Raw genomic sequence first — 23602 nt, 5'->3', positions numbered from 1 at the left:
GTGTGAGGAGTCACACATAGAGAGCATATGTTTTTTATATATATATATATATACATAAAATGTATGTAGATTTAGTACAGAAAGAGCACATGCAGAAGTGCCAGAAACCTGTATTTTCTCAAAAGGCCAGCAGAGGCTGAATCTCTACTGGTTGCAAAGTTTTTCCTATAAAGTTTCATAATGTCCTTCAGCTGATTGTTACGACATCTGGCCCATATAGAGTCTCAACCATAAAGATGGACGACATGATAGCTCCCCAAAGTGAATCCAAAGCATCTGAAAGTCCCCCTGGTGGCTGCCTGCAGCATACATCATAAATCCTGCCTCCTCTAAGTTAGCAAATGGATTAAACTAAAAAAAGTACACATCAAATAAGTTTATCTCAAAGGTTTATGTTATTTTAGGTATGATGTATGTAAAAGTGCTCATGTTTTGGATAGGTTTTGGTTTTCATTCGATATATATATAAAAACTCCTGCAATGACAGCAGAGACTGACTCACGATTGGTCGAGCGTGTTTATCGGCAGGTCCTCCACACCATGATGCCTTCTGCACAGTCACTGGCTCCACATGACATCATCACGGTAAGATGGCAGCATTCACATCTGGGATATTTTGGCTTCATTTCTGGATAGTGGGAGGAAATGGTGATGCATCATATATCTTTGTTTACAGTCTATGGTCTTGACACTTTTATTTGTCCACAGTAAACTGCCTGCCCAGTGGAAAATAGACAGCGTGTGTTAGCAACTTAACTGGTAAACAAAGTTAAAGTAAGTTTTCGAGTCAATTTATTAATGTAGCAGGTTTAAAAATAACAAATGCTGACAAAAGTGCTTAACAGAGGGATTATATCATGGGATGAATTGTCTTTAAAATATGGAAACTGTCTGCATGTGATTAATAGTTGTTGGTCTTGATCTCTCACAAAACTACCGAGCTGATCAGAGTTTGATTTCTCAAAATGACTGAAGAGAAAAAGCAGAAGAGTAAAACTATGTCTGATATGGACAGTGTGTAGTTTTTAGAAATGTTGTCACACATTTGACAAATGAGTAACTTTCTTGACAACACAATGAATACTGAATAAATCATACTATTAATGACTGGAAGTTTGTTTTAGTTTTGTGAGGGTTTTTTTTCTAAAGCTGATGGACCCTGGAATGGGGCACCGGCCATCTGCGGTCTTGTGTGTGTATAAAATGTGTGTGTGTGTGTGTGTTAGAGCTGTGGTCCAGCGTCCATTGGGGAAACTCGGCTGCTGCCCCACTTTTCTCGCTCTCATGTCAGACCGGGACCATCTGACGAGGCTAAAGACCAGTGTCACATGTCTATATTTGGCCGTTGCCGCCGCCACTGCCAGGACTCAGCACTGCAGTTGTTTTCCAAAATGCACGGGGGCAATCGATGATAATGAGGAAGGACATTTTAATTAGGGCTGTCGCAACCTGGAGACGACATGCGGGCTTTGCTCGGTGGGGGGGCAAGAGACAGGACGGGAGGGGTCTGGTCACCATCACACCTACTGGGAGTTTGACGGGTGAAAGTCTCGCTGCATTTTTAGAGGGAAATGAAATCTGCATAGAAAGCTTCGCTGTGATGAGTAACGATTTGTATTCCTGTTCTCAGCCTAAGACGAGAGCACTGTCGAGTGCAAATGTAGTTTACAGTTGAAGTGAGTAAAGTAAAAGAATGTTAAGTAGTTGTAATGCTGTCTAGGTGTTTGGGCATCACTCGCTCTAACTTGCATTGGCTGAACCTGCTGAATGAAGACTTCCTGGTTCAGAAGCAACAAACTAATCTGACTGGATGGATTTCTGTAAATCTTTAGTGCGAGGATCCAATCAGGACAAGTTCCAGGAGGATTTTATTTAATCCATTTACCAGTTTTTAACTTTAAAATAGCCATTATGTCAAAGTCCAGATTGTAATTACAACTTTTAACTGGCTGCAGTATAGGTCATAAATCAGGCCTCCTCCATGTTAGCAGATGAGACCTCAGCCAAACTAAAAAGTCGTTGCAGAAATTAAATCACTTTTCATTTTAGCTAGTTGCTATTCCATGTTCAAGTATTCATGTTCCTGATAAGTTTGGAGTTTTAATTAATGATCGACAGCAGGGACACTGTCAACAATAGGTAGAGCTCCACTCCTTGATCATAGACACTGAATATCAACTACGTCAAAAGTGCAGGATGGCAGCTTCGTTATTAAGATATTTAAGCTTAAGTTTTGTACAACGCGAGGACGTGGGGGGTGTAATGCTTATATCGCGTCCACAAAAAAGACAGAGATATGGAGGCATCAAGTCATCCAAAGGCCGTCATTCATCATTATCAAACCTAAATTTAAAAAGGGCAAATCATGTAAATGATGTGAGTGGTTTCAAGGCAAATACACAAGAAACCCTCCCATCTCTAATTTCCATTCCTTATGACACGAACACAGTCATATGACATTAGAGTGATGCTGCATTCATTTGGAAAATTCACATTGAGCAACTCAGAAAAAAACATAAATGAAAGGCACATTTTGAGACTAGATATCCTGGACATTTAATTGACCTTCAGCTAACCCACCAACTCTTCATAACCTCTCGATAATCTGCTGTTATGTAACAGGAAGATTTACTTTTTACAAGTGGATTGATCTAACTTACTCTTGTGTTGTGGGTTCAAAATGGAATACAAATTTTCCACATTACATACTAATTAATGCAGAGACGACCAACGCCAACATCTCTAACTGACAGCACCGCAAATTTCTGACATGCAGCGAGGACAAGCATCTCCTCAGAATCTCCTGCCATGCCTGCAGGTCATTATTTGTGCATTGTGAAATCAAGTGACGAAAAAAATCAGGGGGGCAAAACTCATATGTTGCATTTCTCTAACGCAACATGAAATCTGCACGAAAAATGCCTGCAGAAAGGGACGAAGTTTTGAAAATGAAACTCATTAAAGATCGAGTCATTTGTGTGGATGTAAGACAACAGAAGAAAATTCCAACCAATGCCAAAAATAGGGCTGCTGAAAATTAAAAATTGATTATTTCATAGGGAATTTACATGATATGACCCGTCTTGCCCTACATTCACATGCCTCTTAGATCTGACTCACACCCAGAGAATGACTTCTAAAGATCAGGAGAAAAATAAACTTTGATCACCAGGATCACAAACAATCAGCTGCCAGGAAACACAGACAACAAGTACCCACTTGTCTAATGTTTATGTATATAAGAGACAAACAAAAAATGTATAATATCTATACAGGATATGTGTGTGTGAAGGAGGAAAACAAAGCAAGTGGCCCGCTGCCACTGTATTAAATATTCATCCTACATCCCCAAGCAAAAACTACGCAAGGTGTGAGAAGAGAAGCCTGCGCAGAATCACACCAAAAATGCACAAGTTGGGAATAACTGCATAAATTATCATCTCTGCCAGTGATGAAAGTGTCTTGCCCCCGTGCGTGTGCACAAACAAAAGCAACACAAATCCACAGCCCGATGTGAACACACGTCTTCACCGCATTGAAAAATGAAAACAGGCTGAAAACCTGGGAAAAGCCAATGGCTAGTTGCACGCAGCAGCTAATCAACTTAAGGCAACATCAGAAAGAATAGGTAATTTGAGACACAAAAAGAATTAGTAATTTGGGGGGCACATACCCAAGTGGCCAAATTATTTATGCCTAATGGAACGGGGGGGTGTGTGTGTGTGCGTGCATTCGTTTGCAATTAACCAATCTGCTTTATTACCTGTCACTGGAAACGCTTGCTAAAGCAGCTGAAAGCCTTGCTTCTGCAACGCCTTTAATTAGAGTCTGAGGTGTGGAGGCACTTCCTGCTGTATGGAGGCCCTTTTCATACTTTTTCTCTGGCGTCTGTCTTCCTGCAAAGTTTGTATCGCAGCGAGCGCTATTGCTGATTTTAAGGTGAAAAGGTTAGTTTCTCAACGCTTGCAAGAGCCTGCAAAAGTCCGTTTTCAGAATTTTCAGGCCAGTAATTAGTAATTCTACACCTGTAGTTTTAAATAACTCCAAGAGCAAGAAGTGCTGCCTGCATTTAAAACCGGCAGCAGTTTAAAATCTCAACCACACCAACTTTGTGCAAATTCATTTACTTTTGTTTTACTATTGATACAAGTTGAAGGAAAGTTTCTTTCCACTAGTGTGATATATAGTTTTTTGTGTTAAGTTAAAGTAAAGAAAGCACAAAGTCTGTGATGAAGGGAAAACACTTCTGAAGCTCAATGAAACACTTTGTGGGCTGCACTCCGTACATTTCGCCGTCTAACAAAGCCAGATGAAGCGAAAGTAGTTGACCAATCACAACAGAGTGGGCGAGCTGGCCAAACAGAGTAGACAAATAAAAATTATTACGCATACCGCAGAAATATGACGTCATTTTCAAGGTAACAAACATTCCAAACAATCATATTTCAGGACGTTTGCAATTCAAATATCTCCGCTGCCTCGAATGTTAGCAGAGACACGTTTCTCTGCAGAGACGCACATGTGCAGGAGTCGTTCTTCAAATATATGTAATGAGCTGGGGCGGCCTTGGCACAGCGTAGCAGCACTACAGTTGTGATTGGCTGGTTCCAGCCTGCGTACCCAGAGGAGGCTCCCTTAAGAGCAGATCTCCTGTTAAGTATGAGATCCCTGAGAGAAGAAGTGTTGGAAGGACTCTGGTTTCTTTAAATATACCGGGCTGTCTTGGGAATATAATGGTTTCCATATATAATTAAGAAGAATACGACATTAGAGGGTTTATGTGTCTGCGTGCTGCACCTTAATGGCTGCTGCAGCTTGGTGTACAGCGAGCGGGGGGGAAGCTTTATTTAGAAATACTCACATGAACAACATTTACATTTTAGATTGTATTCCCTCTGGGATACTCTTACACAGAAGCTTGAAGAACATGAGAGGAACCACAAGAGGAAACTCCAGTTCCTAGAGGGACAGGGTTAGGGGGAAGCGATGGTGAAGAATTCAAAGGTCAAAGGTCATAGGGAACAGAGGTATCAGGAAGGGAAAAGTCGAAGAAAAAATAGAGCAGAAAATCAGAACTGAGGCTGAAATACTTGATAAGAAATTAGTCTTACAGGGAAAATGTTTCTTTAATTAAAGCACTTTCATCCATGGATAGAAGAAAAATATCACTTACAGTTGTTTTTCATTGATATTACGAAGAAAAAAGAATCAGGAAAAAACTCATGGAGTCAATCAAAAGTGGCTAAAAGTGTATTTCAGTGTATTTTCCACGACCTACATTGAAATAAGGTGAACACAAATGCCTGGGAATTAACTAACAAGGTGAAAATGTCCCTTTGCAAGAGTCAACCTTGACAACTGGCGTAATGACTGACAGATATGGGCCGGATCACATCTGATTAATTCTGATGAGATGTGCTTCTCTTGGCAAAGCCTGTCCATCTGGAAACACTTTCACAGACATTCAAGACAAAGCCAGGAAAAACATCTGCAAATATTAATTCATTTAAAAAATACTCACTATTACAGATCACTATCAGATCGAAATACGCTGCAAACACTTCAAATAGCACCACCTGCCTTGAGATCATATCTTTGCCCGTAAAAGCAGCTGCTCGCCACCCCTCCCCAGCCCTGCGACTCTTCATCCGAGTCGCCACAGTGTGTAGTCAAACTTTAGGAGAGCTCCAGGGGTCCATCGACAGGAAACGAGTGCTAATTGTGCTAATGAGCTTGTTTGGATAAGCCCTTATTTCTCCCTCCGTTCCCCCTCAGCGCCACAAGCGGCCATCTGACTTGCAGAGACGCCGGGTTAAGTGAGACACACTTGGGATGGACTGGTTCTGACGGCGATGGGCCCCAGCCGAAGTTTGGTGCGCGGCATTGCCGGGCGCATCCATCACCAGTAATAAAGGTCTTTGACACAGAGGCCTGCTCTCATCCATCATCGCTCATTTAAGATACAAGTTTGGCTTTGACTGTGACAGAAGTGAGGGATTATTGCCATTAGAGGCAGATCTTTTGTTTTGATGGCCCCTCTTAATGGGGTTGCATTAGGGGGAAGTCCTAGGGGCCAGTTTTTGGGTGATTAAGCAAGCAACACATTTACAAGTCTCTAATTGAGAGAACAATGCCAAAAACCTACAGAGTGCAGAGCTGTAATGAACTGAGGCTCCCCGATCTAGCTTCATGATTAGCTAACGTTGCAGCTCGTAACTACGCAGCAAAATGGTTTCCACCTGCTGCAGACGGAGGGACGGAGGGACTCCTCCAGATACTGATGTGTTTGAGTCCATTTCAAGAAGGTTATGAAAGGAGGAGGAAACTGAACTAAAGAGGGAGATGACTAGAGTAAACTGTTCAAGCAGCTGAAAGATGACGTGTCGGACAAATAATATTGTACTGAAAGTTACTGTATGAGATAGTGATTTTCACTACAGCTACTGCTTAAAGTACAATTTCAGTGATGACTTTGGCGTGATTAGATCGATACAGGTTGGTGATATTTTGGTCACTGCTCAAATTGATTACGATCAGACGCTTTGAAATCTGCTTAACACTTATCCTGCTGATGAAAACTTTGGCAAATGCAAAGCAACAAAGAAGAAAAACAACCATGATTTACTGTGATAAGCTCAGTGCTGCCACTGGTGGGAGAAGCTATAGAACTGCAATATGTTGCAGTGTTTTTTATAAGTATGGTAAAAAAGTACATTTTTAATTTGTTGTTCACTTTTTATAATATCTTCTGTTTTAATCATGTTATGCTTATTGTTACCTGATCTGTCTGACAGCGGATACATCCATACTAAACTCTCAACTATGTCCGTCCACACAAGCAAATCAGAAATAATCTTTGTTCACACTAACACAACCAAAAACACATATCACACAACTGTCCACCCACAGGCCAATGTAAACAGGATGCAGTTGGTTGCTTAGCTACAGGAAACGCTACATGTGAGGGACAGTAATGATGAAAAGTAAGAGCCAAGATTCTTTTTTCTTGGAGCCATGACGTAGTAGATAGTAATCCATTAGTGTGACATGTAGTATGATAATTAAATGGTTCTTTTAATATCAATTGTTCGTTAGACTTTCTTTTAGTCGGGAAGAAAAACTGGTATGTTTCCTTGACTGTGTATAAAAGACAAGTGTTTTTATTTGTGTCATTTGGTGGTGATTAATGAAACATGCTCTGTTCCATCTATGTGTCCTTGTCTTTGTTCACGCTGAAGTGAAATCAGGTTAAGTGGATCTGCGCTGTGATGTCATATTTCGCAGCCGCTCAATATCTCAGGTTGTTGTGTGCCGTCTCGTGCCCTAATTAGGGAGCACAGAAAAAAAAAAAAGAGAGAGAGCCAAATGAAGCAGTAGTCACCTGAGATGAAGGACACATCCTCTGTGCCAGGAGACACTTCACATTTGATTTTTTATTTATATTTCTGCACCATGCAATACTTGGGGAGGAAAGAAGTGGGTCAATGAACAGATTTGCAGAAACCAACTTTGAAACATCCGTGTTGTCTGTCTGTCTTTGGTTAAACATAGTTTTGTATCCGATTCCCCAGTGCCAATTACTCATTAAAAATGTTTAACAACATTTTAATTGAAGAATTAATTACCTTCGGCTGGGCAAAACCCTCCTAAATTTCATCTGGGGAGTCATCAAATGTGCAGAGGAGCAGCCATCGATGAAGTGTCAGGGAGTGGGTGGTGGTGGTGGTGTCGGCGGTTGGCGCGGGAAAATTACATCAGCAAGGAAATGTAGTCTATTGTGAGTCAACGGCGAGATGCACGTGATAATTCATGAGTACACACGTCGGTGAGTAAACTGCTACGATGTTCCTGGCAACATGTGACTTCATCCTGCAGAACTGTAGCTCGCAAAGTCTCAGCCAAGACAAACACCAGTCACTGCCTCTGCATTATTCACAGTGTTTGACTTAGAAGCACGAAAACAAGGACAGGAGGGAGAAATTAAAGATTTACTTTTTCCCTTTGAATAAATACTTTAATCATTATTCTCTGCAAATACTCCCTAACATAGAAACAGTCTTCCTTCAAGCAATGCATCTGATGCATTCACTTTTTTTAACATGAGGACAGGTCTCTCAACTTTAAAGGGATAGTTCACCTAAATTTCTTCTGGTGATGATGATACTGGAATGACCTTGTTTTGTTTACCGCGATGGCTTTGACCAATTACAGCAATTGGAACAAATTCAACACCTCCACTTACATAGGTGATAAAGTTGACATTATGGGATGCAGGAATAAGTGTATATTTGAGTTCAACTGAAAAAACAACTTCAAATTCTGCTTCAAATACTCAAACGGCTTCATAAATCTCAAACAACAATATGATGAGCATTAAACCAAAACCATTCTAGATTTAAATTCTAACCCTATCTCAACACACACACACACACACTCTCACACCTCTGTCGATCCAGATAAGCTCCCAAGTTTAATTATTAATTATTATATGGGGCTGGATGAACTCTGGTTTTTATTTTATCTGGATTTACTTCAGTTAGCTTGTTCAGTCCAGAGACAGCTCCTGAGTTTATGTATTTTGGGTTGCAGTCATGGGCAGATTGTTTTGTCCTTTTTTAAAGCTCGATTTTGTCATTGTTTTACTGCACATTAAAATCATGCTACTGGTGCTTTTGTGTAGTAGATGCAAAGAGGTGACGTAAAAACAAACAAACAAGCACGTTTATAGAAAACAAGACTGATGGAGGCCCCAAAAAAGGCTAGGAAGCCCCAACTCCTGTAGGGTCAGGCACAGAGCAACACAAGTCAGTGGAAAGCAGCAAACAGTAAAATAATTGAGTGCAAGCAATAGATTTAGTTCCTAGACTGACGCCTCTACTGCAAACAGAATATAAGGAATTTCTTCAAGGTATTAACAGGAAATCATGTCAACGAGGAAAGGTGGGTTAACAATTTTCCATGATCAGAATTTTGTGTTACAGCATGTTACAATCACACTAACGTTGCTGTTGTGCAGTATATTAAACACCTACTGCATGTTTGTCTGTACCATAGAAAGATGGATTGCTCTCCTGTATCTCCTTGTTTAAACACTAAGCAGTTTTTTAGATTTTGGGAAATATATATAAAATTGACTTTAATGATTCCGCATTTTTTAAAACACAAAACTCGAAAGCTAAAAATGGCTCCAACAACTAAATTTTAACTTTTATTTTGTGAGTAACACAGTTGGGGACCGCACTTATTAATGTCACTGCTCAACCAGTGAAAGCTCCTTCTTCATATGTTTAAACTGACATCAGTTTCCTAATCAACTTCCTTTGTGCGGCTCAGCACTTGAGCAAAACCTTCTGACTTACACCTCTCCCCCCTCATTTTGTCTGTCTCCTCTTTCTCTCCTTGCCTCCTATTTAGCCCGAGCATTTGATTAGTTAATCACCCCCCCTTCCTCCCTTTCCTACCCCCCCCCCAGTCCTCAGGTGGAGGCAGAGCGCTCGGGCTTCTCATCCAGCCAAGCTGTTCTTTTGGAAGGGAAAGGAGGCAGCTGTGTTTACAGCCCGGGTCCTGGCGTACATTTAGCAGAATCTATTATTCATATCGCTCAGTATCAGAGCGAGATCTCCAGCCACCTGTCTCGCTGACAAGCTCGCCCCCTTTTGTGGCGCTTCCCGTTCGGAGCAAATTACGCTCGTCTTGATGAATTGAGTTTTTATGAGCGTTGCTGTAGCGCCTGGGCATCCTCGCACTGAGCCAGGGACCATCAGGGGCCCGGGGAGATTTTTCTAGTCAATGGGCAAATGTTTGGAAGAATCTAGGTTCAGGAAGGGAAAAGAGGGGGAATCAGAGTGGTTTTTACGTAGAGCTCATGTCTTCTGTCAGGGTGATTTTTGTCCACTGTCTGCAGCGCGATTCCTGCCAGGGTTTAATGATGTTCTTACACCTGTCAGCATTTGTTTCCCTTCCCCTCTCTGCCTGTCTTGCAACCTTATTGTTGTTTACCTCTCTCGCCTGAGTGCTGGCCCTGATCTGAGATTTGAAGCATGAGCAGTGAGAACAAAGGCTTCGTTCAGATTCAGTTTTCTCTGAGACACAGCTACCTGATGAGTCTGCCTCCTTTGACTCCGTGTGAACATTTTTAATTAACGGGGAGGTGCGTTAACTCGATGATAAGCACCCCTGATAACTTACAACATGATTTATAATTTATAAAGATTTTTGCTTTCATCTTCACTAGTTTGCATAAAACTAATTACTTCGTAAATGGTATTCATTACAAAATATATTTTTTCTCTTTCCACACAGACGCGTAAATCACGGCGCCCAGCTACCAAGTGTTGCTCTGGGACTGGTTAGCATGCAGAGAAGAAAGGTAATGATGGGTTGTTAGAGGCGGTGTCAGGGGCAAACCTGCCTGTCTCTGTTTGTACTAACCGAGCACGTTATGCAGCTTTAGATTCATTATTCTAAATCCTACAAACTGGTGCTACTGAAGTGAGTTTACCATCTATCCTGCCTCACGCAGGTACATCATTAGAGGCATAGACGGTAGGAAAACCAACAGTAATGCATGCATTTAACAATGTGGGATCTCTCGTTTACTATGCTACTTCTTGTGCAGAGAAACCAGGATAAAACAGTCCACCTAATAAGTAACCTCATAATAATCAGGATGTTATTTCATTGCATAGAGTAACTATTATCACATCACTTATATTTGACAGGTGCATAAACAAATGCAAGACATAAATGATCAAGATTTTTTTTCCATCCTAGTTCATCCAAAAAGGAATTAAAAAAGCTGCCTGGGGATATGAAAAAAATGCTTATTTCAAGATATACTCTTGATTTTATGTGTCTTAAAGAATGAATAGAATAATACAGAAATATTTTATTGTTATGAGGGTACTACCTATAGCACAATTTTAGATAGCAAAATATAAAATCTGTTTATATATAGATATTTCAGGATTATTACATAAAATTTCACAAAATGTTCAAAACAAGACAATCACAATTTTTCTTCTTCAGTATGTGTCACATTTACATGTTCAATTACAGGATATTTGAAGTTTTAAAAGGATGTAATTGTTATTAAATGTTATGGGTCTCCCCTGGGAACCCCATTGTTTAAGCCCCCTAAAAGACTAGGGCCACCCCTGCTAGTCAATTATATTGTGACAACATTATGACTTGCTGCTGCAAGTGCTCATTATATATAAATGGATATATATATATATATATATAGAGAGAGAGAGAGAGACAGATATTTATATTCAGCCTAAGGTAGACACTGACAACCACTGAAGGAAATGTGTATTTTGCCACGTGAACGCCTGTTCTGTTAACCATAAGTTAAACCCACCGCTAAGACGACAGCAAAACAACTTTTGTGTCGAAGAGGGGAGAAAAAAAGAGAAGCAAGATGTATAAATAAACATGCCGAAACACATTGCTTGCCTCACCAGTCTGTTTTCAATTCCCATTCGATTAAAGTGTCCCTGCAGGAGCTGGTGAGGTTGGGTACGGGGTGAGGTGCAGAGACATAAATCAAAGCAGTCCAAGGAATAGTAATCCTCGCTGAACATTTTGGACTGATTGATATAAATAACATTGTCCTCACCATCTGTCCAAAGAGGGACCTTTCCAGTTAGTGTTGAGCGGCAACGGCAGAATAATTAATGAATGGTGTCCTTTGTGCCGGTAATAAAGAGGAGACAAATTATGTTATAATCCAACTGCTGCTCGTTTGTCACAGCCAAATAAAATGTCAAATAAAAGTGAGGGGCCACAGTGTTTGTTTAATGGAGTGCAAGCTACCTGCTCCGGAGTCTGACAGCAGGGTGGGATGGCTGTAAAAAAGCAAAGCCTGGATTCAAGTCTGCGGGAATCCACACAGACTGAATGTGGTGCAGTGTGCTGATTATGTGCTGCACATTTAACAAATGTTCACAAACACTAACCCAGAGTTGTCGTCCAAAACGACTCTGGATGTCCATTCTGGAGTAAGACCACGACGTGGACGTGATCTTTCAATTCTAACCAAATGAAAAATATCCAATCTGTGGCTCTATGATCTCAGTGTTGCTCACAAGATAAAGTTGGTATAATTGATTGAATGTACATCTAAAGAAGTCATTTTGGGCAGTGTTATTGTAGTTGCAACTCCTAGTTGCATTTCTATGCTTCTAAGATGCCTCGAAGGATTTGGATCGAATCAATCATTAAAAACAAGTTTGTAAAATTATGTTAGAGGAGTAAAGCTGTGCCTCAGAATCATTATGCATTGGTATTCCTATCAGAACATGAAGGTTCGATGTGTATCCAACTCTTTTCATGTAGGGGCTTGAGCAGGTTTTTACCGATTTTTGTGTTCGCTTGCGTAAAAGAAAAAGTTTACCCGTGTTTTTTGGAGATCTCATAATTTATCTTACTGTATTTGCAGATGATTTGGTACTTTGCAAATATTTAATGCGACGAGTAAATAGTGAGGTCACTGACTTATAGATGACTTGACGAATGATACTGCAATGCTAGAAAACATATATAAGGACATTGAATTAATCCTTCCAACATTGCTGAATTACTAAATCACCAAACTAAGAATTGGATTTATTTTTCTGGAGTTGTTGTGGATGCGTCATCTGTATGCCTGACATGGAACCTCTGCTCAGGTATTCATAACCTGAGATCAAGGTTGGATTGCTGCCATTGATCGGCAGAAACACCTAAATTGAATTTGTATCCCTCATCTCACCTCTCAGCGAAACCCTGCACTGTCATAACCAGAGCCCAAACCTAAACCTTAAGCCCCCAAGCAGGAGGCAACATCCAGAAGGAAGGTGGAGCTTCGATGCCCCGTCGACAAATGTTGACTCTCGACAAAGGCTGCGACAACGCCAACAATCAGAGTTTGAAAAAGCAGCAACAACTGACTTATTAACAAGATAATAACAGCAATTTGTGATCTCAAGAACAGAATTTTGATTTTCTTATCATTCTGTCTTAGTATTAGAAAACTGTTTTACCTCATCAAGTAGGCACTGAGTAGCTGATGATAACTAACATCATCTATCAACTTTCTGATGATTTTTTGTGTTAATTTCTTTTGACAAAATGCGGATATGGTTTTATTGTTTTACATTTAAAAGTTGCTGTCCGTTCCTGAATCATACACATAAAATGCCAAATTTGAAGTGCCCCGTCTTTGACCCGAGGATGGAAAACTTTTGCAGATAGAACAAATCCATTAGGATGATGCTTGCACTACGAGCGGAGGATGAAGTGCAACGTGAACTTGAACTCAGAGAAACTTTAAGGCATCCTGGGAAGCAAGGACGAGGGAAGGGCTGCCAAACAGCGCTGGCTCGGTAAAGGGTGGAGGAGGCAACCTAGACATGAGTTGAACATTCTGCAATATTGCCTCCAGGTCCATCAATCACCCTCCAAATTAAAGGCGAGGTGAGGCTTAGGTTTCACCAGCCACATTTGACATCAGTCTCACATCAGACAGCAATGAGGACATCACCCAGATCGCGAGGATGCTCCGTAGGTACGCTCATTCTGCCCACGTCGGCGCCTCGACGGGCCCTGCATTATCCGCGCCAACAAAAGGAGGACTGCTTTGTGCAATCAGCTGCGTTCTGTACATATTAAACAGCGCAACAATCTCAACCCAGGTTCATTTTAATTAGAGGGGAATTTGATCACTGCCGTCTCCCACGGGCGCTTTTGATGTTAATAAAACAAGCTGTACCTTAGCAAAGAAGAGCTCTCCTTCCAAAGAGCCGTGGGGGTGAAGCCAGGGGGGAGGCGGGGGAGGGAGGCAGAAAAGAAAAAGTTCCCTCTTCAAGTCAAAACTACAGGGAGGTGTCAGAGGAGAGGCTGTGATCCTTCGCCGTGTTGGGAGATGGTGAGCGAGAGTGAACAGCGGCGGCTGAGGTGCTCCCAGGGATTATTAATGTCGACGAACCGCATCACTACCTTATACATGCAGACCCTCTCATAATGAACGGCTGAGGTGTTCCCCATTATTGCTCTGACACTTTGGTGTATTCATTCAATAGATGTTAATCATAAAAGAATTAGAAGATGAGATGAAACCTTTACAGCAAAGGATAATATTTGTCTGAGTGACGATTTCATACCTGAACAAAAGGCCTTTATTTTCACCGTGTGCCTTATGGGGGTGAGAAATGATCGTGTGACATTGAGGATTCAATGTTTTTAGGGACTTCAGTCTGTTTAAGAACTCTATTCAAGTGCAAATTAGGTGTTCACACGTCACATATTGTGATGGTTGAGATGATTTTGGCACAGAACTACAAATCTCAATCAAATCCAATATGAGTTTCAACTGCAAGAAAATCACATGTTTGATTAAATCTTAAATTCTACTTCAAATTTGAGTAGTTTAGTTTAGTGTTCTGGTAGATTATGCTGTTAAGGTGACTGGAGATGCTCTGTGATATGTAGTTTCAAAGGGAGGAACTAGCTTAAGCATGAAAAGCTATTCATGTGAAGGGTGTCATATTTGGGAACAAAGCTCTTTAGCGCTTTAGCACACACTGTAAAGGCCCATAGTGTTATAGCATTTGCTTTTATTTCCCCAATAAATGAAGTGAACGGTCATCTGTCCCTGAAGTAAACGCTCCATCTCGCCCATGCCTCCAGGCGGGTCGTTAAACGGCCAAACGAGCGATGGAATGAGTAAATAATTCAACAAATAGATGAATAAATAAAAGGGGTCGGACGTTGCGGTGGTTAAGCAGAAGGGGGGGGCAGAGGGGGGCTCGTTCAGCTGGGGAGCCACCTATGGCAGAGGGACGGCAGCTTTCTCTCTCTGAACATGTACCGTCTGTACAATCCTGAACCTTGGCACCGGTACAGGCATCTGCTGCCGGCCTCCCTCTGCCAGTCCACCGTATAGACACAAACATCTGCTTCTTCACACACACACAAAAAAAAAAAACGGGAGCACGTAGCACTTGACAGGTCTGCATTTCACCATTCAGCCTGGCCCTGCTCGCCAGTTCTTTACACAAAAACCTTAATGCATCCTGTCAAGCCATTAGACGGTGATACGATCAGCTCACAGGCCCCCATTAAGCCATCAGTGTCCACCTGTGATAAAGACGACCATTTGTTTTCTTAAAGCCCTACTTAATGTCCGTTTAACTCAATTTGCTAGGAAATGTACAACAATTTCCTCCCCCCGTGGTCCTGAAATCTGGTCGGGGTTCAAAAACGCCAAAGAGGAGAGGGAGGGAGGATGCATATTCAAATGAAGGGATTAAATTGCCTCTCATATTGACGTATCGTGTTGCGCGAGCGCTGAGAGGTGGCCTGTGTTTTCCCTCTAAAAGCTGATTTTTGGACAGCAGGGGCAGGAGCTGGAGGTTGTTTTGCCTCCATTAGCCTCGGTCCGCGGCCCCTGCTCCCTCTCCTGATGCGTCTGTGACAGCACTCTAAATCCGGCCCCAACATTATTACCGGTGCACATGCCATGCTGCCGCTGCAAACGCATAATAACACCTTTTAAAACAACATTGTCCCTGATGCTCACACACATGTCGAATGATCACCCCCTCCTCTTTATCCACATCCCCTATGAGGACACCTAACAGCCACTGAAACATCTGTTTATGTTTTGTCTACAGATACATCATTTGGATTTTGGAGGGGGCGCCAGTGGTGAGGCAGGGAACGAAACATAATGATCCTTTGCAGTGTTGTAATCCCAAGTGCTTGAGTAGCAAATAAGCTATTAATGCAACGAAAGGAGATTTGAAAAAAACTAAATTTAAAACAAAATCACATAAGCACCACAAGCACCATAAGCACCTCAGATTGGCAATGGTGCCCTTTTTGGTATGTGAGACCGCCTCAGCCACCCCTGCTTCCCTGGCATTGGAATTGCCAAGCAGGCAGGAAGTGAAGGGGCCCCTAGTAGTGGCGGCGGCGGCACTGTCGACATCTGTCGTGGTTGGAGAGCTCAGTGCTCGGGAAATGGGGTGTCACGGCGCGTGCTTGTTGGCCATTATCCTGGCATCCTAATGAAGCATGGGCAGTACGCAAAAGGGGGTCTCTGGATGGCATGTTGAATGCACGGATGGGCAGAGGCAGCACACACACATACACACACGTATATGCCGTCCCTTCGCCCTCACTCTCCCCTTCAAATCCTCCCCCTCTTTCCCTGTTCTCCATGCCTGTCTCCCATCTGCCCGAGCCCCCCAAACGGCACCCAATAGGAGGCTGATCGGGAGCACATGCGCCTGCGCGACAGGCTGAGGCCATTAGGCATCGCTGCACGGCCGGCGTGTGATTGGAAACACACAGTGAACAAGTGTCCTCTCGGCATGGATGCAAGCTGGGGCGCAGCAGCACTCCGCCATCAATATACCTGGGCCCTAATGGTCTTCGCACCACAGATCAAGTGGTGTTTGTCAGATTCCAAAGGGCCTTAGGTGGCTGTTTATTGACAACAAACGGACTCCCGAGACTGAATGGACTGTACTTGCACAACATTTCACCACAAGATGCCCCTGAGTGCACATATGTATATATCAAAGTGGGAATGTATAGAAATCTGTGAAAAGATTATATTGTTAAACACTTGCAGTGGTCAAACTGTGTATATTTTCTGTTTCTAATGTTTTTTTTCTTTTAGCAATATCCATTATTTTCTTATTGAAAAATATTGGTTGTAATATGATTTTACTCATCACTAAAAAATGCTCCCAAACTAATTAAACAGGGTCATGATGGGGTCGGCACCTCTAATTTCATTGTGATGCAATAAGAGATATTTTCTGCTTCGTTATGGCAAAATGGGAACGTATGTTGCATAAATAATATAAACTGTGCATGTCAAGTATCACTCAAGTATATTTTCAAAATCAATATCCATATATCTGCAAACATTACTGTGTGAAGCGTTTCGTTCTCATCTAATCTTCAGTTTTGATGCACAGCACAGGAGCAAGATGGTGTGATGATCCGTTTTGTCTCTTCAAATGTTCATTTATAAAAATGTTTGAAAAGATGATGGCATTAAATATTTGAAGAGCTCAAAAATCAATATGCATCTCTTACAGTTATATTTCAATACAGGTAGAGATAACACGCAGCCTGTTTCGCTTCTCTGCACACAAACGATCCCTCTTCAGGTAAAGAGTCTCTTCTTACTTGTCTGCCCATAACTGTAATGGGCTAATGTGCCGAGTAAATGTAGCACTACAGACCTGAGTGCTTCATCAATACGTCCGACTGATGCAGGACAGAAGGGGGATTATCACGAGCGCCAGATGCTAAGCCACTGAAACTGCACACAATCAATTAAGTCCTTGGTGCGTACAGTAGCATCACGCTGCAGCTGAGTCACTTAGCTCACTTCCTAACATGAACAGGAAAGTTGGATATCAGCTCGCCTGCATCTACAGGCTCTGACTCATCTGTGAATGTGTTTTCTGTCTGCAGATTAAGAAAGCAGGCTGATGAACTACGGGGAAGTTTACGTTTGAGTCTGAAAACGACAGAATGTAAGGTTTCTGCAGGTTTCAACAGGACCATAATAAATGAAATTTAAGACGTATGCCAAGTAGGACAGATGAGTTGATGAGGAAAAATCAAGTAAAGAATAACCATGGAAACGACCTGCAGAGCTGAAGAGCCCCGACCGTTTTAGGCCTATACGCATGTATCCGCACCCTGAACAGAGGGATTATTTTCTACCATGTTTTATTATTCGGTAAATCTGTTGTTTGTATTTGCAGTTGATTTACTTTATAGCGTATTAACCTTTTAACATGAAGTTAGACGTGGTCACCAGAGACCAACAATTGCCATCCATTTTCCTTCTAATAGACAACATTGATTTATTTTGAGCAAAAACCCAATGATTCTCAACTTGAACTGAGTGGATTAAGTTGCCTAAAGCTTTGGAAGACACATAGTAATGATGCCATCCTGCAGAGAGCGGCAGGAGATCAGAGAACCCTCACATGGTTTGTTTTATAATAGAAAATTAGCTATTGTTTGAGCCTTGAAATCGTTTGAGAGTTTGTCCCCTGTCCCCTTTAGTGGGGTGATTCTCATCATTTATTCCTTCATGCTAAAGTCCTGTTAAATCAGTGCGTTGGTGAATGAACACTAGGCAAGAAAGGGATTCAAAACTGGAAGCAGACAACTGACAGTGAAAACTGTCGCTCTACATCTCTGAACCGAGGAAGACCAAAAGGGACATTTAACATCAAATGCCAGAGACAGGGTTAACAAGTAAACTATCCATAAGTATGAGCACCTTTTACAAGAATCACTTCATCCCAAGAGCATCATAATAGTAATGAGCTGTGGCTAAAAGCTCCGGGAAAAGCCAGGGAAAAAACCTTGACCGTGTTTGTTTTTTATCTATAAATAAAGCAACTGTGTTCAAAGAAATTTGATGGCAAGTGTTAAAATAACCATAAATTCTAAGAAGACTTAATTTAGCGCGACCTGCACTTTTCGATAAATTTGTAAATTATTGAGCCGGAAAATAATAATAACACCCATTAAAACAACTCTGCACCGACAGACTGTCATGGATCAGTTTTTGAGAGAGGTACACGTGCTCTCCCTCTCACAGACACACTCGACAGGCCATTTAACACCTCTGACAGCGGCACCAGCAGCGCAACAGAATCGGAGGGAGGCGAAAACATCCCAAACGCCAAAGCACCCGATGATGGACTACACTCATTTGTCACCTGCGACCGCTGCAGATCGCTTCATAACATTCCGATCTCTTTGTCAGAGCCGGCAGAAAGAAGGATCGTCCACCTGGAGACAAACCGCCCTGCAAGCCCCTACAGCAGCCCCAGTCCCTACAGAGGAAGTAGGTAGTTAACCACATTACCTAACCTGTCGTGATGAATGCTGCAGCCCTCTGCGGGGGTCAAGGGTCAGGCAGCCCCCCCGCCAAGAAGAAGACAGATGAGGTTGTGTACAGCGGCCAGACACCTCGCTCACTCAGCCTTGTTTTCTTTATGCCCAAAGCAATCTGATACCTGATTGGCTCTCAAAGGAGCTCGGCTTTGATGGCACATGATTAACGCCAACCGCCGCAACACAACCCGACACCGTTACTGTAATTACTGGTCCGACTCAGACGAAGTTGAGCTAATTCGGCTCAGAAATGAGTATTAACTTGATAATACGGGATGTATTCCACACATTATGCTCAGATCTACTGCAGATTAACATCAGGGAACAGTGATCCAACATGTTTCCAGTTAATGGCAGATTTTTTCATTTGTAGTTATTTCCTGGAAAACAAGGAAACAAGATATTTGAGGTTTCAAGTTCGCCTTTTTCAATAAATGGACGGAAAAGCACAAATTATAGAGAAGTTAACTTTATTGAAAAGTGATTTTAGTACAACTAATTAGGCAGCCCTATAACTGACTTTGGCGAGCAGTGTGTAATTCCTTCGTTACACAATTCAAACCCCTGCCACCAAAATATTCACTATTAGAAAACTTGCATACATGTAAACCCCCTGATGATGAGATGGAACTTCTCATTCATCTCAGGCTCCCCATTCTCTCCACTGAGAGGAAGATCCACAAATCACAGGAGCTGCAGCAGCAACATGTGAAGAGTAAAGATCCGTCTGTCTGAGGCTCAGGATTGCTGAGTCAGCATCCAATGTGTTACAAATGACTTAAACGGCAGCTGCTGGACGCAGCCCCCGCTCCTCCTGCGCCTCAGTGCTAGGATACACTCCTGTACCTTTCAGCGAGTATCAGCCTCATCCATCACTGTGGGGAAGCCACCATAAAGCACTGATGCTCTCTGCTCTGCATCCAATGAATGTTCTCATGTTGTGCAACAGCTGTGATCACCTGTTTGTGTTACGCTTCCAAATATATTTCTCTGCCCAATTAGTTTTCTTTTGGGATTTTTTAATTCTAATTTTCATATGTATTATTATAGTGACATACACTGTGATATAGTGGATGGTAAGAAGTTTATGAATCAGCAAATGAATATACAATTCATATAATATATGTAGTAATCTCAATATTTCATTAACTAAAGCCTTCATGCAAATGGGGGAAACTGTGATGTCATTGTGACATCACTCCCTTTGACACTGACTTTGGGCTTTTTAACTCTGCAGAACTTTTACATTTAGACAAAACCTTTGTTCCCACTAGAAGAAATAAACTCTGAAAAAAACCTGCCATATTTCTGCTCCAGATCCATGAGACATTACATCGTTATCATATCCAAAGCTTATAAAAACTCCATCTCGGTTGAAAGTATAAAAAAAAATCATATCCTAAAAGCTCCAGTTACACTAGTAAAACAATCAGTGGGATGAGAAACATATTACGTTTTGTTTTTTCATATCAAATCCTTATGAAAAGGCCTTAAAAGGGAAATAAGCACTGAAGCACAGGAGCTAGAAAACTCCTGCTGCTACATTGTTATCGAGTTAGAATTAGCACATCTGGCCGCAACACAATTAATGATGTCCCAGCAGGTCACTGCCCTTAACCACTGATGGGATATACCTGCTGTGACATCACCAACTGGGACCCCAAGCAAAACGTGCTGCAGGGTTTGATCCAGGGACAATTCACGTTGCACCTGGTTCCCTGACACCTGCAGACGTCACCCTTTTGTATGTAGATTAAACACTTTTTACAGCGTAGCCCTGTGCGATCGCATGACTGTCAAACCTCAGCGAATCACCTCTGTGACGGTGAATAACCGACCGGCACTTATGCTGCTTATCTGAGTATGTCGAACAGCGGCAGCAGGAAAGAGAGCCCTTAATCTGCCTATAATCAAACCTGACAGTCACCTACAGCAAGGTGTGGCGCCACGCTGGGAACCAGTCAGTCGAGAGCTCTGATCAGCAGAGAGAAACTGCCAAGCCATTAATATTAATCGTCCTAATCGGGCTGGAGAGCGGCGGAGTGATCAAAATGCAATAGAAGGTAAAGCTCGGCACCGCGGGCGCCGACTCGGCAGGCGAGCGCGCTGTAGTACATCAAGGTAATGCTTTGTCGTAACCCACAGCGGAATATTTGAAGTAGGTAAAGGGAAGCCAGGTTTTTGTTATTGTTAATTACACTCTTTGTCGTGAGTCTAGACGAAGAGGCCTCCCCTCCTGTCTCTTTCACTTTCCCTGCACGTCTTCTTATCTTTCTTCTTCTCCTTCCTCCTCCTGATCCTCTCGTCCTTCCACAGTCCTCTTCCACTTCTCTCTGTTTTCCTTCCCCTCCCCATTTAGTTTCCTTTCAGCATAACTTCATCCACTTTTAATATTGTTTCTTCCTCTCCCCATAAAAGTTTTTTCGGCTCACTTCTTGTTTCAACTCTGCTTTCTCTTCTTCAAATTAATTTTCCTCACTACCTCCTCCCTCCTTTTCTTTGCCTAGTGCATCATCCATCTTCGGTCCCACTTTCTCCTTTTCTCAGCTCTAATTTGTCCTCTTCCCGTGCTCTCCTCTCTCCAACTTTTCTTTGGTTTTCTTCCCTTCTCGCCATCTTAATTTGATCTCTTTTCTCTTATTCTTTCTCTCATTGTTGCTTCTCTGTGTTTTCATTTCTTTTCTCTCTCCTCTTTCTTTCAGTTTTCCATCTTTCCTGTCACCTCCTCTTCATCCTACCCTCTTCCTCGATTCCTTCCTTCTTGCACAATCCATTTTCTTTCCCTCCTATCATCCTCTCTCCTCTTCTTCTTCGCTGGTTCATATTTCTCTCCAGCTCCATGACCCTGGCTCTTGACAGAAGATCAGTGTGCTTTTCGGAGACTCCAGCTCCTTTCTTTGAGCAATGATCACCTCTGTTTACCCAGCATCACCGCTGTGATGGCCAACTTCCTCCTGACTCTGCTTCATCGAGGCTGTGAGCGAGTGTGCGGGCCTTATCTCGCTGCCGCCACACAGAGGATTACTTTAGCGGAGGAGATGTAGTCAGGGATAATGTTGTGCTGCTTCACCTCTCATTCTCCCATAGCTAACAGAAACATCCAGGGACTATGTTAACAGTCATCTGATAGCGACTGACAAATATACCCTCCGTTGTCTAGTAACTTCCCTCTCACTTATATTCTTTCATTCCTGGGAAGTGGCAATGTGTAGTTAGGATAAACATTTGAAAAGTAGCAGCTCAGGCGGCGCTAATAATCAGGAAAGAGCAAAGATCTGCAGTTGAGAAATGGTCAAAAGTGTCTGTTGCAGCAGAGAACCTGCAGGATGCTTTTTCACGGCGGGAGAAGGAAATGGGTAAACAGAGTGTAGGGGTGGGGGGGGGGGGCGAAAAGTCCCACGCTCAGCAGCTTTGAGAGTCCGAGATGTGAAAAGTGAGTGGTTGATTTATCATGGGAGAGACTGAGCCACAAAGTACAATTTTCTACCTTGGTCGCAAACAATAATTCATAATGATGTCGCCTCCTGAAAGCAGCAGACCTCTGTGCCGTGTTGGTCCTCTAAAATGATCGTAATAAATGTCAGGACTTTGCAGGTAACTACTTTAAAAGCCATTAGAAGTCGTCATGATGGAAGATAGCGGCTGACACTTCATATGTTGTGATAACAACTTGGTTTTGCAGATAAGAGGGTAGAAAAATGTGCAGGGTGTTTTATAGTGAGGTTACAGGAGCTCAAGGACTATTACAGATAAACAGGTTATGTCTATTAAAATGGCTGCACATAGTTGCTCAATAACCCCGCTGCTCCTGCCACCATGAGAGGAGGAGGACGGCTCGTGCTCTCGTTCTACAAGCGGGACTGTAAAAGTCTTTGTCACATCAAACCCAAATCTCTACACCTTGCTCAAACTGACACATATTAACTGCAAGGGGAATAAGAAAACGTACAGCGCACCATTTCGTAGCGCTGTCATGTCTCCCTGTTGACCTTTCAACTGGAAAAACTTAGATGGAGTACTCCGAGCAACAGTCATGCATCACAGTTTAATGACGTGTCAGGAAAAGGCCTGGTGCTTTTTGTTGGTGCACATTTTTTATTGCCACATCGGCAGATTATGAGAGAGCTAATGAACTCTATGGATCTGTGAAGGGAAGAAAGAAAAAAAACAAAACACCCTGCTTCTGCTTTTGTTTCAACTTTTCTGGCTCTTGCTCTTCGAAAAGTGGAGACTCCAAAACAAGCCCATATTGAGCAGGGAATCTAATACAGAAAAACAATGCTTGTAAGAGCAAATAAGCAGGAGCAGATGAGCGTCGGTCTTTATGTACACTCAGCTCTGAGAATATTGGATCTTAACGTGCTCTATGTCATCCGTTTTGCTCTGTGAAGGGCTCATAAAAGGAGCGGTTGATGTGACTTTAAAGTTCCCCGGGGACGTGAGCGAGACTCTTTAAAGACTCTGTAATGCCACCATGAGAAATACTCGCAAAGAGTCAGGGGTTATTAACAGCGAGTTTACCTACACTTTCATCTCTTTAACATACCGAAAAAAAAAATCGGATTTATTTCTACGTTTTACTGCAAGAATGAAAAACTATCCACCTGTAGAAAAAATGTACTATTAGTTGCAGGTTTTGATCTTTAAACCAGCAGTAAATCAGCAGAGAAGTATATTT

The 23602-nt window shown here is 42.2% G+C and overlaps 1 long non-coding RNA gene across 17 annotated transcripts in view; it reads right to left on the bottom strand.

Annotated features, from left to right (window-relative positions):
* LOC109639012 (uncharacterized) overlaps window positions 1-23602 on the bottom strand; it is a 213311-nt gene that overhangs the window by 78278 nt on the left and 111431 nt on the right. For all 17 annotated transcript variants that reach the window (XR_011240441.1, XR_011240442.1, XR_011240440.1 and 14 more), the window contains one exon: window positions 503-628. This is a non-coding gene — a long non-coding RNA (uncharacterized lncRNA). The remainder of the gene's footprint in view (window positions 1-502; window positions 629-23602) is intronic.

This window comes from Paralichthys olivaceus, chromosome 24 (assembly GCF_024713975.1).
Source record: "Paralichthys olivaceus isolate ysfri-2021 chromosome 24, ASM2471397v2, whole genome shotgun sequence".
Taxonomy (NCBI): domain Eukaryota; kingdom Metazoa; phylum Chordata; class Actinopteri; order Pleuronectiformes; family Paralichthyidae; genus Paralichthys; species Paralichthys olivaceus.
The sequence above is the reverse complement of the archived record's forward strand: the minus strand, read 5'-3'. Positions and strand labels throughout refer to the sequence as shown.